General features: G+C 33.6%; 1 long non-coding RNA gene across 1 annotated transcript; it reads left to right on the top strand.

Annotated features, from left to right (window-relative positions):
* Positions 1–8,505: 8,505 nt before the first annotated feature.
* LOC143057022 (uncharacterized) lies at positions 8,506–10,385 on the top strand. The gene is made up of 3 exons (XR_012972616.1): positions 8,506–8,603; positions 9,394–9,521; positions 10,055–10,385. It is a non-coding gene; the product is annotated as an uncharacterized LOC143057022 (long non-coding RNA).
* Positions 10,386–15,219: the final 4,834 nt, after the last annotated feature.

Here is a 15,219-nt window from a genome sequence, read left to right as displayed (position 1 = left end):
GCTTTAATATGAAAAATCTATCAAATATGCCAAAAAAGGTCACTTGTGTTTTTGTCAAAAATGAAAGTGGCCGCATCAGTGTGCATCCTCAACCTTTATATATGTTATGTATTATCATCAAATACAACTTACATTTAAATATTATGGATGAACACGAATGCGGTCACTTTCATTTAAGTCGAAAACCGTCTCAAATTTAACTAAAATGCTAAAATTGTGAAGATTTCAGTAATTTAGCACGACTTTATGATGTTAGTACACGATATATGTACATGGTATCGTCAAAAACAGCCTATATTTATGTAGCAGAAGCATTCTTCTTTCCAATAAATAGCTTAAAGATTACAGTTTCACAACTTTGTAAAACTGCTATATTTTGGGGCCAAAAGGGGGTCTTACTGAACCTTCTCCTTTAAGTTATAGTTTAAATGTAATGGACTGAGTCTTGTGGCTTTCAAACATTACAGGGGTAAAGAAATATAACTCGTTCCACAACCTCCGAAAGCCACCGAAACAATGTAAAGATAATGGCACTTGTTATGATAGTTATACCTGTATGGAAGTCGACCCATATAAACCAGAGGGTAGATGATTCATATATTTTATCAAAAACTATTTGATATTTCTCATAGAGGTAGATGACGAACTAAGATTTTTGAATAATCAAATAACACTTTATTTTTAATTTTGTAACTGTGTGTGTTAAAGTTAAGGATATCATATTGTAAAAGTATAGATTTCCGTTCTACAAATAGACTTGAGAGACAAAATAAACGAAGAAATCAAAATCCGAGGACTCTTTTTATGTGTCTAGAACGCATGTCCAAATATATTGTGATCTCAAGATCGAACTCTAATAAGATAAAGGAAGAATGGGGTATGAGTGCCAATGAGACAACTCTCCATCCAAGTAAGCTTCAAAGCGTACTTAGCTTAGGTAAAATTAATGTTGTATTCGAATGGTGTAGATCTGTCAGTCTTCAATAGAGTTAATACATATAGAAATGTGCTGGAAAATCTAAATTACAAATCTAGACACAAAAGACAAATCATTATGAAGCCAACTTAACTATGAACTTTCATTATGAGGTATCCCTTTAAATTTAATAAAGCTATTTTCGACCCCACAAAAAGCTAAAGATAAAGATTTCATTTCTATTTAAAAACAAATGTGCGCCTTCTATTTTGTAACATATTTACAAATCGGGTCAGCTATTAACCCCCGAAATATTAAATGCTGTTATCAAACAGATAATATAAACGAATAACTTTCCGTCAAGCTCTCTTATCTGCCTGAAATTGCTACAAGAGGTAGCAAAAATATTTCTTTTATATTAACTTTTTATTTTCTTAAAAGTAATGGTTGTCTTACCATCAATAATTTCATCACTTCCATCTTCTTCACTTTCCGCGTACGCTGTTTTTGTTTCCATGAATATTGGTTGCTGATTTTTTTTGTCCACTACAACATAAGGGCGAATAATGTTGATGTTATTATATTTTTCATAGTTTTAACCTTCTACAGTCTCATTCACAGTTAATGCGGGGTTTACACATTGCCGATTATTGCTCCCGTTTGAGATCAGACAGCGATACGACACGAAATGTAAAAAGTCGGAATACTATCCTTAATTATCTGGAATGTCCTATCATTGTCTGAATGCAGTCTTTTAAATTCGTAACAGATTCCTACGGGTCGAGAAGGGTCCGAATAGTTCGGCGAAGCACCCCGACAGTTATATGCGTCACGTAACATTCGGGGATTTTAACGAGAGAAATTTATGTATTACTGAAAAATTATTACACCAGGGTTTTCGATATCACAAACTAGTCAAAACATTTACTAAATTTTATCATCGGTATATGGACATCATTCGTAAATATAGCTCAACATGCAGACTTCTTATAGAGAGCCCAGGTGGTCGTGTGGTCTAGCGGGACGGCTGCAGTGCAGGCGATTTGGTGTCACGATATCACAGTAGTATGGGTTCGAATCCCAGCGAGGGAAGAACCAAAAATATGCGAAAGCAAATTTACAGATCTAACATTGTTGGGTTGATGTTTAGACGAGTTGTATATACATTATGTACACAGCCATGTATCACCATCATTGATGGCGATCCGATGGATACATCTGTTGTAGAGTTGTAACTGACTCAGACGTACTTATATATATATATATATATATATATATATATATATATACGTTCAGGTATTTCACATCCAATTTTTTATGGAAATATTCTTTATAAAGCACAAAGGTGTCAGTATTCACCTCAAAAACTAACAAAACCTTTGAATAGACTTATTAAGAAGGGATATAGTTATAGTTGTCAGGTCATTAAAGATTGCATATTTTGGCGTTAATATTGATTCACTTATAGGGTCTTTGCATCGGAACTAAACACATTTATTCAAAAACCAGTTGTTGGCATGACACGGGTTATGTTCTTCTCATATATGTTATGATGGTATGATACTAAACCCTTAACGGGAAGGATTGTGCCTGATGTTCATATAATGAAAACATAATCTTTCAGTCAGTTTAATTGAAGTTTGGAGCTGGCATGTCAGTTAACTGCTAGTAGTCTGTTGTTATTTATGTATTATTGTCATTTTGTTTATTTTCTTTGGTTACATCTTCTGACATCAGACTCGGACTTCTCTTGAACTGAATTTTAATGTGCGTATTGTTACGCGTTTACTTTTCTACATTGGCTAGAGGTATAGGGGGAGGGTTGAGATCTCACAAACATGTTTAACCCCGCCGCATTTTTGCGCCTGTCCCAAGTCAGGAGCCTCTGGCCTTTGTTAGTCTTGTATTATTTTAATTTTAGTTTCTTGTGTACAATTTGGAAATTAGTCAGACGTCGCGTACGGTGTTGGTGTTAGTTTTGGTAACGTTAGTTTGACGTTATTTTTCATGCATTGTATAAATAACGTCGTACTTTTTTTTATTTCGTGCAGCTCAATCATACAGCATAATTTATATGAGCGGTTTGCTTGATTTGCTACGTATAGAACCGAAATGCAAAAGCGGCACATATTTTTATTAAGTACAGTTAAATTAAAACGGAAAAAATAATATTCATTTACATTAGTATCCCCTTGGAGCAAAGATATTTTCTCTTTCTTTTGATTGAAACAGGATATTAAAAAAAAAAGTTTAAACCACTGTCTTTTCTGCTGCTTTTTCTTTTAGTTTAAACATATTTATTTATAGTGGATTGGGAAACAAGTTATTACAACTTATATTAATCCGTTTCCACTTTGAGGGTGCGAGTGCTTCCTTGTAGCCTTAGCCTGCTCTTTTCGAAATCTAAAAGGGTGACTTTTATGTGCAAGTGATATTGCTCTCTCTTAATAAAACACGGGTCAGTCATTTATCGCCCCCTTCTGACGGACTATCATTGTTTCACAAGACCATTATACTCGCAAATGGTGCATGTCAAGGGCTTATTCTTTTATCCGCTTTTGATAATTTCCGAATAAATTTTTTATTAGTTGAATCGTTTGTTTCATCGCCTGAATTAAATGTTAAAAGAATCAACAATTGAAAGCAAATTCAAAATTAACAATAAAATTAATTTCATAAAATTTGCCAATTTCATAAGCAAAAAGAAATTTAATCTCAACGATGAACAAGAAAACAGATGGGCGCAGATAATTTTAGCGCAAAACTACTAGGGGACATTTTAGCGCAGACATTAGAGCCCATTTTAGCGCAGGATTAATCCGTTCAGCTGTATTTTCGATAGCCCATTTTAGCGAAAACTTTCCTAGTTGGATAATACTAAAACCACGAGCATTAATTTATGCTGGTTTAATATTAAAGTTGTATGTATATATATGTTCACTTTGGTTCATCATGGAAATAAAAGTAATTCTATAGTTGTCACTCAGCTATTTACGTTTTTCTTGATACTATCATCAAATTGCAAACAACACCAATGTATAGGCGAATGTGCACCACATTCTAGACAAGATAAAGAGAAAAATTTGTTCCTACTGCAACTTTATCAAAAGTATTGTACTGATTGTGCATGGGTTTTCTCTTTTAGATCTCGCGCATGGGTCTTTGTTTTTTAATGAAAAGTGTGCAAACAAAATAAATATTGAAACAAATATATAAAGAAAAATGCAAGGGTGAACTTAAGGATGTTTCATTAATCCTTGTATGTGCCCATCGAAATTGATAAAGAAGCATGCCAGCATTTTTTATGCTTGCATGTTCCTATGTCCCTAGAAACACACTATCCATTCTTTCTGATTTGAAAATGTGCAATATAAATTGATCCTTTTTCTATTTTAATCGTTCGTTCTAAAACACCAGGTCCCATGTACTGAATAGAGAACATTCAAACTAGTCCCCCAAACTGCCTCAAATAATAGATAAAAGGGGAGGGAGAGGGTTTCAGAAACATTAAACCTGTTAAGAAAGTTTTGAATAAGCATTCAATGACATATGTGTCGCTGGACGTCAGATAAACAATGAATCAATACACAAAAAAATGCGCCAATTTGGGTTACGCAATGTTTCAACCAATCTCATTATTATAATTAAATCATACTATTGGTAGAGAAATTCACAATTTGTTATATCAAATTGACAATTTGTTATTTCTAATTGATAATTTGTTATATCAAATTGATAATCTGTTATCTCAAATTGATAATTTGTTATATCAAATTCATAATCTGTTATATCAAATTCATAATCTGTTATATCAAATTCATAATTCGTTATATCAAATTGGAAAAAGTTAATTAGCATGGCACGTAAAGGCTTCCGCAATTTTCGACTTAGGCACTACATGTCAAGTTTTACAGAACGTAACGTCAAAACAAGTAAAAAAGCATGGTGTGACATTATGACTAGACAAAAGTAGTCGCTGACTGTGTCGTTAATACTTCCGACATGTGATCGAAAATGGGTTAAAAAAAATCCCTGAACGGTAGATTTTAATGTTCTATAGTATTTTTTGTGCTTTTATAATTTCAAATTCCCCCCCCCCCCTTTCCAAAACTGTATAATATGACTTATCATACTTGTAACAAAAATGTAAAAAACGGCGTTTTGTGACATTTTGACTAGACAAAAACAAAATGATCGCGTTTATTTTTTTTCAATGTTTTCTCTCAAAACTTCGACACAATTTTTGTTCATACAATTAAAAAAAAGTTTTCACGTTTGAAGTAAATTTCATATCGTAGAAAAGACTGCAACTGCCTATTACTTTTCATAAGACACTTAACAAATACGCTAAAACGTCAGAAAACGGCGAGTGTGACATTTCAACGGATTTAATAAAATGAACAATTTAGGACATAGTTTAAACAACACTTACTAATTGAAGACATAGAAAGTTGTATATTTATTGTATAATTTTGACAAAGGAAGGGTGGATATGTAAATTGTGGTTTGGATCTGCAGCATTCGTTCAAATTTTAAAGAGCTCCAAAAAATATGCGAGATTTGGGTTTTGTGACAGAAATACAAATTTCAAAAAATCATTAATTCTGCCACGATCTTTTAAAATGTTGTAACACAACTTTTTTATTTTTTTCCCTTATTATATACGGAATAAAAAGATATATCATTTTCGGAATAATCTATTTGAATTACCTTTAAAGATCACTCTTAACTTCACCCCTATCAATATTTTTTTTCAATTTTCGACTTGACCACAAAACAAAGTGAACTTTTCGTCCTGGTCAGACGCGTCCAGTTAACGATGACGTCATAAATAAAACATACACCATTAACACCAAAGACTACTCTTGCTAGGAGTACAACTTTTTTCTAATAAGTTTAAAAAATGACAAGAATAACTTCAAAGCAACGCTGATCATATGTCGCGGTGTTACGTGTCTACACGCTCAAAATCAGTGTTATTAGGGATCATTCGAGTAACAAAATGAATAAAAGTATTGATTTTAAGGCATATTCCATTTCTTCTTTTAATTACGCACATTTTGGTATATACATTTATATAGTTATCAATTCCGAAACTTCTAACAAATTCAATAAAGGCGAACTGGAAAGCAAAACCCGTATTATCACCAACACCGTACGCGAACTAGTATATATTTGTTTAGGGGCCAGTTGAAGGACGCCTCCGGGTGCGGGAATTTCTCGCTACATTGAAGCACGGTTGGTGACCTTCTGCTGTTGTTTTTTTCTATGGTCGGGTTGTTGTCTCTTTGGCACATTCCCCATTTCCATTCTCAATTTTATCAAACTCAGCCGATTTTGTGTAGTCGGATCATAATCGTGCCTATGTAGTGACAGATTCTGCTGTATCGGATCAAAATCCTAACGATTTTCTGTGTATTCCGGACGGTGTCCTGTGGAACGGGAATGATTTGGAGAAATATTTCAGTGCTATTTTCTGCCGATTGAGTTCAGATTGCATCCAGATCTTTTCGATTGCGAACTGTTGTTGCCGAAACCGTTCCGGAACAGTCCCGTTATTAATACGAAATTCGTCAATGATACCCACGTCAGAGTCCCGACAATTACAGAATACAATACGACTGAGACCAGACAAAGCCGTTTGTAATGCGATAGAGCGGACCGTGATAGGATTACGTTCCGACAGTACCCGATCATCCCGAGTATGCCGACAAATTTCGACGGGATAACTTCCGTCAGCGTCGGTTCACTGTCTGGTCACTGTCGTATCTCTGTCGGATTACATTCGGTAGAATCGGGACGTAGTCGTGCCAGACTCGGTCGAATTTTACCAGGAGAAAGATACAAATTGGATTGGAATCGGATTGAGAACGGGATTATCGGGATAAATTCGCTTGGAAACGGTTGAATATCGACGCTTCCTTAACAATATCTGATTGTTGTCGTGATTAAATTATTTGTTTTACAAATTTTAATTAAAGTTTGAATTTCCATTCACGGTTCACAGGATCTTGATCAGAATTTTGACAAATTTTAATCGGGAATGGTCCTGTCAAGAACGGCAGTAAAAATCGTGAATGTGTGACCCCAGCTTAAGGTAGAAGTAGCTACTGCAATTATTATCAAAGGTATCAGATTAATAACAAGACGCGCAGTTCGTCTGCATAAACTCATCACTGACGCTCAGATCAATAACGTTGGAAAACCAAAACGAAAGCGAAGTTAGAGAGCATTAAGGACCCAAAATTCCAAACAGTAGTGTCAAATACGGCTATGTAATCTATGCCTGGGATAAGAAAATCATTAGTATTCCGAACAATTTAACCTTTCGCAAACAGTAAATTTGTAAATTGTATATAATTGATATTCATTTCAACATGGGTTTGCTGACTGACTACTGGGCTGGTGATACGCACGCAGACGAAACGTCCACCGGCAGTGGCATCGACCTAGTGGTGTAAATAATTGTCAAAGGTACCAGGCTTGTAATTTGATACGCCACTTTGCGCGTTTCGTGTACATAAAACTCATCAGTGACGTTCAGATAAAAAAAAGATAGAAAGCCAAAACAAGTGTAAAGTTGAGCTAGAGCTCTGAGGACCAAAAGTTCCAAAAAGGAGTGCCAAATACGGATAAGGTAATCAATGTCTTGGATAAGAGAAACCTTAGTATTTCGAATATTTAAACTTTTACAAACAGTTAATTTATAAAAATGAAAATTGAAAATAACAGAATGGTATGATGAACGAAGGTGTCCGATTTAAGCCATTACGCCAACCCAACACCAACAAAAACAACACAAGACTGTCAGAGGTCAATTAATGGTCTACAACAATAGACTTATATATATATATCTATAATAGTTCAGAATAAATCAACAGGAAATGTCTGGGAATGCCAGTGCAGGTAAAATCGAATGACAATATATTCAGGCTTAAATTAAAACTTTTTTGGGGGGGGGGATAATCGATCTATAGTATTTCACCAACCGCTAGAGTGAATATTTTATTATGTGTTAACAAGTTAATTATGAGTTAAGAACATCCAGTAGTTCGTGCATTCAGGAGTTCAAATAAATCAGACACGATGTATTTGCTTAACATTTGTAGACGAAACGCGCGTCTGGCGTATATACTAAATTTAGTCCTGATATCTATGATGAGTTTATTTACCCCTAAAGACAGGAACGTCTGTGTTTTTATTCCCTCTCACCAACACAATTTATGGCAATGTATAGAACTGCTATTAAATGTGCAAACAGTACGAAACACTCTCAACTAAATGAAAACGATGGAAATAATGTCAAAACAATTTACTGTTTATGAGCTATTTATTTTTCCATTGTCACCAATCTCGATGTTAGGACATTTTTGGAGAAAAAAATACACACGAATACAAATTCAGAAACCATGCATGCTAGAAAAACTGTGAATATATTTTTCCTGTATCTACAATTATAACTATACCCGTTTTTTCTTACATTAATATATATATATATGAAACCGTTAAAACAATATCAGTAATCAATACTGAAAACGATTGAGGATAAATCGACTAAGATAATACATATTACGGCTACATATATAACCTCATTGGTTGATATCTTTGGCGGAAGTACATGTGATACATCCTCATTCTTTCAATATCCAAGCTGTGGGAAGGTCGTGCTCCACGTGTTGTCGGCAAAGTAACTATATTCTTTAACTTTTACTTACATTTGCCTTGGTGGCAATATAGCCTTGGTGGCTTTAAGACCTTGGTGGTCATTTATATATACCTTGGTGGCAAAAGACTTAGGTGGTCATTTATATATGCCTTGGTGGCAATAGACCTAGGTGGTCATTTTTATATGCCTTGGTGGCAATAGACCTAGGTGGTCATTTTTATGATTTTTTACATTTGCCTTGATGGCAACAATGAATTAAAAATACTAGCCTTGGGAGCGTCAAGACCTTGGTGGTCATTTATATTCGCCTTGGCGGCTTCTTGATAGAACTAGATGGTAATGTTTGACCTTGGTGGCAAACTGATGTTTTGGGATTTAGACCTTATGTAGTTATTATCAACCCAGGTGGTCAATTGTTATGCCGTGCGTCGGTTAAACGCAGGGAAAAGTGCTATCGCTATATAAAATATATGTGGAAGTGGGGGCTCTGGCCATTTTGGAAAATTGTAGTTGAAAGGAGAATAATACAATTGTTTATAGGTTAAATAGTTTCTTTTGTTACTTTTGACTGTGTTGTGGACTTTTCATTTATTTTTACATCGTACATACTGATAGAAATGCTATTTAAAGACTTTGTTAGAAAAGAATAGAATTATTGAGAAAGTGGAATAATTTAGTCTGACATGTCACTTGATATTCATGTTTTTTATCTGAGTGATGTGTATTGAATTATAAGGTGTCTTCGTCGAGGTCCGCGTTCAGCGGTCTGTTTGATTGTACATAGAATTGAATAGAATGTTTTTGTTTTCAGATGGTGTTACCTACAGCTTTGACAGGGTGACGAATGAAGGAGAAGTAATATGACATTGCACGATGATTTATGTCAATGAGTTTGAACAACCTTTTTAAAAGGAAAGGATTTTTTCTAATCAGAATATGGTGAGAACAAATTGCAAATGAAACTACACTAAATTATGTATGTCTGTGTTGAGAAAGGCAGAAGATGCCAATATGGCACGGTACTAAAAAAAAAAAAAAAAAATCTGTGATGGAAGCAGCTTTATGTTCACATGAACCTATTTAAAAGTAATGCTAATAATTTTTCCGTAATTTCATGATGTTTTCTATTGGATGTGTAATTAATTTCATTGATGTGTTGAAATATGTCACAAAATCTTTTTGTCATGGGAGATTAAATAATGGTTGCAATATTTTTGTTTTGTTTTGTTTTATCTAAATTAATAAATAAATATAATGTTGAATGATTTTGTATACTAGTACAAATGTATACTTAAATTTAATGTATGGTTAAATTTTTTAATTTAAATTTCTTTGTCTACAGTTCGAGGGACACTGATTCCCTAGTGGTTTTCCACGTGGATTGTAGGCAAAGGGATTTTTCCTTTTCAAAGTGTGACTAATGCTGTCTTTAGTACAAATACACAATTTGTTATTGGTTAATATATTTTCAGTAGACATGTGAAGAATCGAGTGGAAATACAATTGTCAATGTTCCTGATTATGAAGTAAAGAATGTGTTTGATTCAACAACAGTAAAGAAAGAGACAAGCCAGCATAGTTTACACTTGGAGGTTAAGTCCCTTTGCTTACAAGCTTTCCACATGCTGAAGATGTTATTAGAATAATGACAATGTTCATTTTGATATGAGTTCATTGCCTTAACTCAACTTTTAAGTCTGTATGTGGTCAAATTCATGAGAATTTATTGAATTATGAACGATTTATAAAGAACTGTTTACATGCATCTTTAAATGTTTAGAAGTGTTTTAAAGTAATTTTAAAAGGAATAATATTTCATAAAAGTGTTGAATTTGTTTTGAGTATTGGGAATACTATTCCTTAAGGGAAAGCCTTGCTAGTGGTATATTTTGAGATTGGCCTGCAAATATGCTGTATGGACTATAGAGTTTTCTATGCCCATAACTTAACATGAACTGGATGCAAGATTATATCAATCACTGAGGATATGTGTATAACCTCATTGGTTGATATCTTTGGCGGAAGTACATGTGATACATCCTCATTCTTTCAATATCCAAGTGGTGGTTGGTTTAAGGGCTATGTTTGGTCAGGCAATACATATTGCCTGATTGCCTGTTTGGGTTGATGAGGTTCTTGATAAGTTCCCCTCTCTCCCACCCATAAGTACCAAAATGTGGATATGTTTTTATATTTATATTTCAATGTTGGTTTTACATGTATGCATTTTCGGTTGATGAGCACGAGACAACATTAGAAAAACATGAGCATTACCATGGGATCATGTTGACAAAACAAACCTTTGCTTTATCGATTTTCAAGGGAAAGGTCAATTAGGGCAAGTGTATTGGCATGTTTGTGTTTGCTTTTTCATTACAACGGTAAAAATAATATTATATATCTCGGATGACAATAATGTTGATTATAATGCTTCATTTTATGAGCTCCAGAGTATTTTTATAACTGAAAAACAACTGTGCACTATATCCAGTGAGCTCTTCTGCATTGCATCGTGCATGGTAGTCCACATTTGGGTTTCTGAAACGTTAAGATATTATCTTGTATTCGGTTCTTTCCTCTAGAGTTTTCTATGCCCATAACTTAACATGAACTGGATGCAAGATTATATCAATCACTGAGGATATGTGTACTGTTGAATTGGAACTAATACTAACTTCATACAAAAAAATCTTCGTTTCTGTTTTCATATTTTCGGAAATGGCACGAAATTAGATGCACTCAAATTCATCGGCAATATCGAATTGTTAAAATAAAACACGCGAAAAAGTACTGTTACAGCAGTTGGCTTATATGAGACCACGTAGTACTACCACAATGTAAGGGAGTATTTCGGTTAAGTCAACTAATCTGTAAATCTTATTTTCTATAGTATCCAGCGAAATAAATCAAACCACAAGAAAAGTTGAAGCTACATGATTCCTTACTATGTCTACTTATGTTACGGTTACGTATGATGGCGGACAATGTTTCTGGTCAATATTTAGTTTGTCTCTTCTGTAATTATTCTGTATTATTCTTTGGTATTTCGTGTCTTATTTAACATATTACTAAGTTTGAAACTGAAAAACAAAGTTTCTTTTAAAGTTCAACTGCTAATTGGAGAAATCAGCAGTCCAAAAAATTGCGAGGATATGAGTAACTGTATAGATATCCGTGACTGTAATAAACGTTTACTTACCTTCTTCAACACAGCCTCTCCTCTCTCATTCGACTTTTTGTCATGTTCGTTTGGTATTTTTGTTTGAATTTCGTGTTCCTGTGGTTGACATTTTTTGTTTTTTAATTCAACTGAAAAATGGAAAAAGTATAAAAAAAAAAGATACCAAGTGCGAAATGAGTCTAATAAGACATACAACACCGTGGCTAAACGGAAATACAACAACAAATAACAAAACACTACACGGATAAATATAGATTGAGTAACACAAACCCTACCGGAAACCAGGTTTGAAAAAATACAACGCACAGAAGCTCTACCCAAGATATTGAGACCCTTGTGTGATATGTGCATCATTGGAATAAAATATCAAGTCAGGGAGTAGCCGATTCGCTCTTTTCAAACCATAAGTGGTCGGTGTGATTGTCTCTGACATGGCAAAACATTTTATTTTCGGCCAATCGATGCTTGTTTTCATCGCTCGTGTACCATGTATTATTTTAATATCAATGTAGAAAAAATAATGTCAACCGAAAATAAAGCCGGTACACATCTCATTTATTACAAACAATATGTGCCGTTAGTGACTCATTGGCGTTACAAATGCTTTACAGTACTTCAATTCATTGATTTGTTGTTCAAACGCAATATATTATTTCGTTTAAAGTCGACAGCATTTGACTTACTTTCCGTTTTAAATTGTCAGCTTTCCACACGGTTTGCTGCCGTGTGTTTGAAATCACTATTCAGGCTGATATTCGGTTAAAATTAAACAAAAGAAACAAAGTTCTATTGGAGAAGGGTAAAATAAGTGGGTATAATAGAATTGTTTCCCTAAAAAATTATTGAAGGTTCATAATTTAGGATCTTATGTAGTTGTCAAATCATGGGAAAACTATGGAGATTTGAGATATTTGTAAACATTTTGATTAAAGACAAAAACAGTTAATTATGGTAGGTGCAGGTACATTTGACTCTTTAATAGTAAAAACCAAAGAATCTAACAAAAAAAAGCATAGATATGTGCATAAATTTATTATTTGTGAGCGTTAAATTTCGTTTACCCCCTGGTAACCAGTTTTTGGTAAATCCAACAATGGGCAACAATCTTAAAGAAAGAGCAAATCGGGTACAGGTGACTGTGATGTCCTGAAAACGTATGCAGCAAAACTATCTGATGCATCATTTTGCTGCAAATTCGATGGAATATTAAGTAATAATGTTGATACAATAACATTTAAACTCACTGAAATAAAACACGAAATACATGTGTCAGGTGAAATACCTTTATAATGAGTCATAACAACAAAGAATTAGTGTTAGAAAATAAAAAAAAAAAACTATGCTACTACCAATGTTAAGTTCGAACTTGTAAACATTTTAAAAGCACATGCTTTATTATGCGAAATACAGCCTGTATCTTTCCAGGAAAATATTGAATCTGAAAACTTTTTAATTTACTCTCCCTCTTTAAGAACAAGTTCAAGTCAGAACTGCTAACCTAATAACTCAGGAACTTGAAAAAAAAACTTATTCGGGATTACACCGATATATTTTCGAAAGGCGACAAAGACATTGGACATACAACTCTTGTGCAACATAAACTTAAACTTGAGTTTAATAATAAAAACATATTAGATGAATAACACCTTCAATGTTTAAAGAAGTCCGATTCTACTAACAGCAACTTATCCGAACAGGAAATGTAAGCTAATAACACAATTCTTTCTCAACTTATGTTGTCTAAGCAAGGAAGAAGGATAAGAGTCGAGAATGTGTGTGGATTTTAGACAGCCTAACCGGAAGTCTCGTCGTCTTGGCGCATACGTTATTCTCGTATTTAGAAAATACTAGACTGAAAATCAGGAAATAAGTATTTTTCTACCGTCGACAAGAAATCTGGTTATCACCAAGTCAAGATTTACGAACCACAAAACGAACGTGTACAGCTTTAACTGTAGGTCCTTTAAAATGTTTTGAATTTTGAAGGGTGCTGTTTGGATTATATCACTCGCCTGCAACTTATCAGTATTTAATGCATGAATGCTTATGAGAATTACACTTGAAAATTGCATATTCATAGCTGACAGCATAAAATATTTTAAGACCTTTGAAGAACACATGGAGAGATTGAAACTTGTTTTCGACAGAATTAGGAATGCTTGTTTGAAATTGTCATCAGCAAAATGTAGCTACTTCAAATCAAAGGTAAAGTATGAAGGCCACATAGTCTCAGAGGCAGGAGTTAAAATTGACAACACACAAAATAGAAAAAAGCACCTACAACACAAGAGAAAATTAGACAATGTTTTGGTTTTGCAGGATATCGTCGTAGATTTATAAAAAAAGACCTTAGTGAGATTTCTAAACCATTAATCGAATTAATTTCAACACCAGCTAAAAAGAACAAAAAAGAATAACTGCGCACATAAACCTTAGAAAATCGTGAAGGTCTCATTGTCAATAATAGTACATCTTCTTATTTCTATATTTACAAATAATATCACAAGATCGACTGTCTTATTCTTGATTTAAACAAAGATTTTGTGTCTTCATGCTCAATTTTTCAATTTTTGGACATCAAGAAAAATAATACGAAAAATTTATAAAACCAATATATATGTGAGCTAATTAGTTATAGGTGAATAGAAAAGAGTTAAGATGGCTGCCAATCTATAAGTGGGTTGATTTTCAGCTCTGCAGTTTTTTTGGCAATTTAAAGCTGGTTTTTTAATGAATTTATCTATGGAAATCATATCCTGATGTTTGAAATTTGATGAACTTTACAGAAATTTGATTTACTTCACATTTTGTTGAAAGTTTGATATAGTGTTGTCTGTATTACCACCATGCCTGGGGACAGTAAAGGAGTAAACACGGTACAACCAATGTTAACAGCTAAAAAGCCTAGGAGCAATGACTATAAAGACTCTGTAAAAGAAAAAAACATCCAAGCAGAACAAACGATCACATTTAAATGTGGCAAATGACAGTGTAAAAGGTATTGATTTGACTGGTATTCAAAATGATTTAAGTGAAATAAAACAATCTCTTCAGGGCACAGTTACAAATATTGACCTTACTAATGCTATTTTTAATTTGGTACAACAAAACGACTGAACAAGTTAAGTTAGTAACATTGTCCAGAAATTATTAGATCATTTTGAAGAGAAGATCACCTGTAAGTTTGAGTGTAAAAAAGGAAGGCAACTGGAAAACTTAATGATAAGTTAGATACATTGATGATTGAGAATTAGGATCTGAGGGAAAGCATCAGGGCAAAAGATAGAGTTATTGAAAACTTAGTGGAAAAGATTGGTGACAATGATAACACATCTATTAATGCATTGAAGTTAGCCAATTATAATGAGCAATACAGTAGAAAACATAACATAAGAATGCTAAACTTTCCTGAAAAAGGGGTGAGAATTTGAGAAAAGCATTTATTAAAATATTAAA

This window comes from Mytilus galloprovincialis, chromosome 1, assembly GCF_965363235.1.
Source record: "Mytilus galloprovincialis chromosome 1, xbMytGall1.hap1.1, whole genome shotgun sequence".
Taxonomy (NCBI): Eukaryota; Metazoa; Mollusca; class Bivalvia; order Mytilida; family Mytilidae; genus Mytilus; species Mytilus galloprovincialis.
Note: the sequence above shows the minus strand (reverse complement) of the source record. Positions and strands in the feature narration are given on the sequence as shown.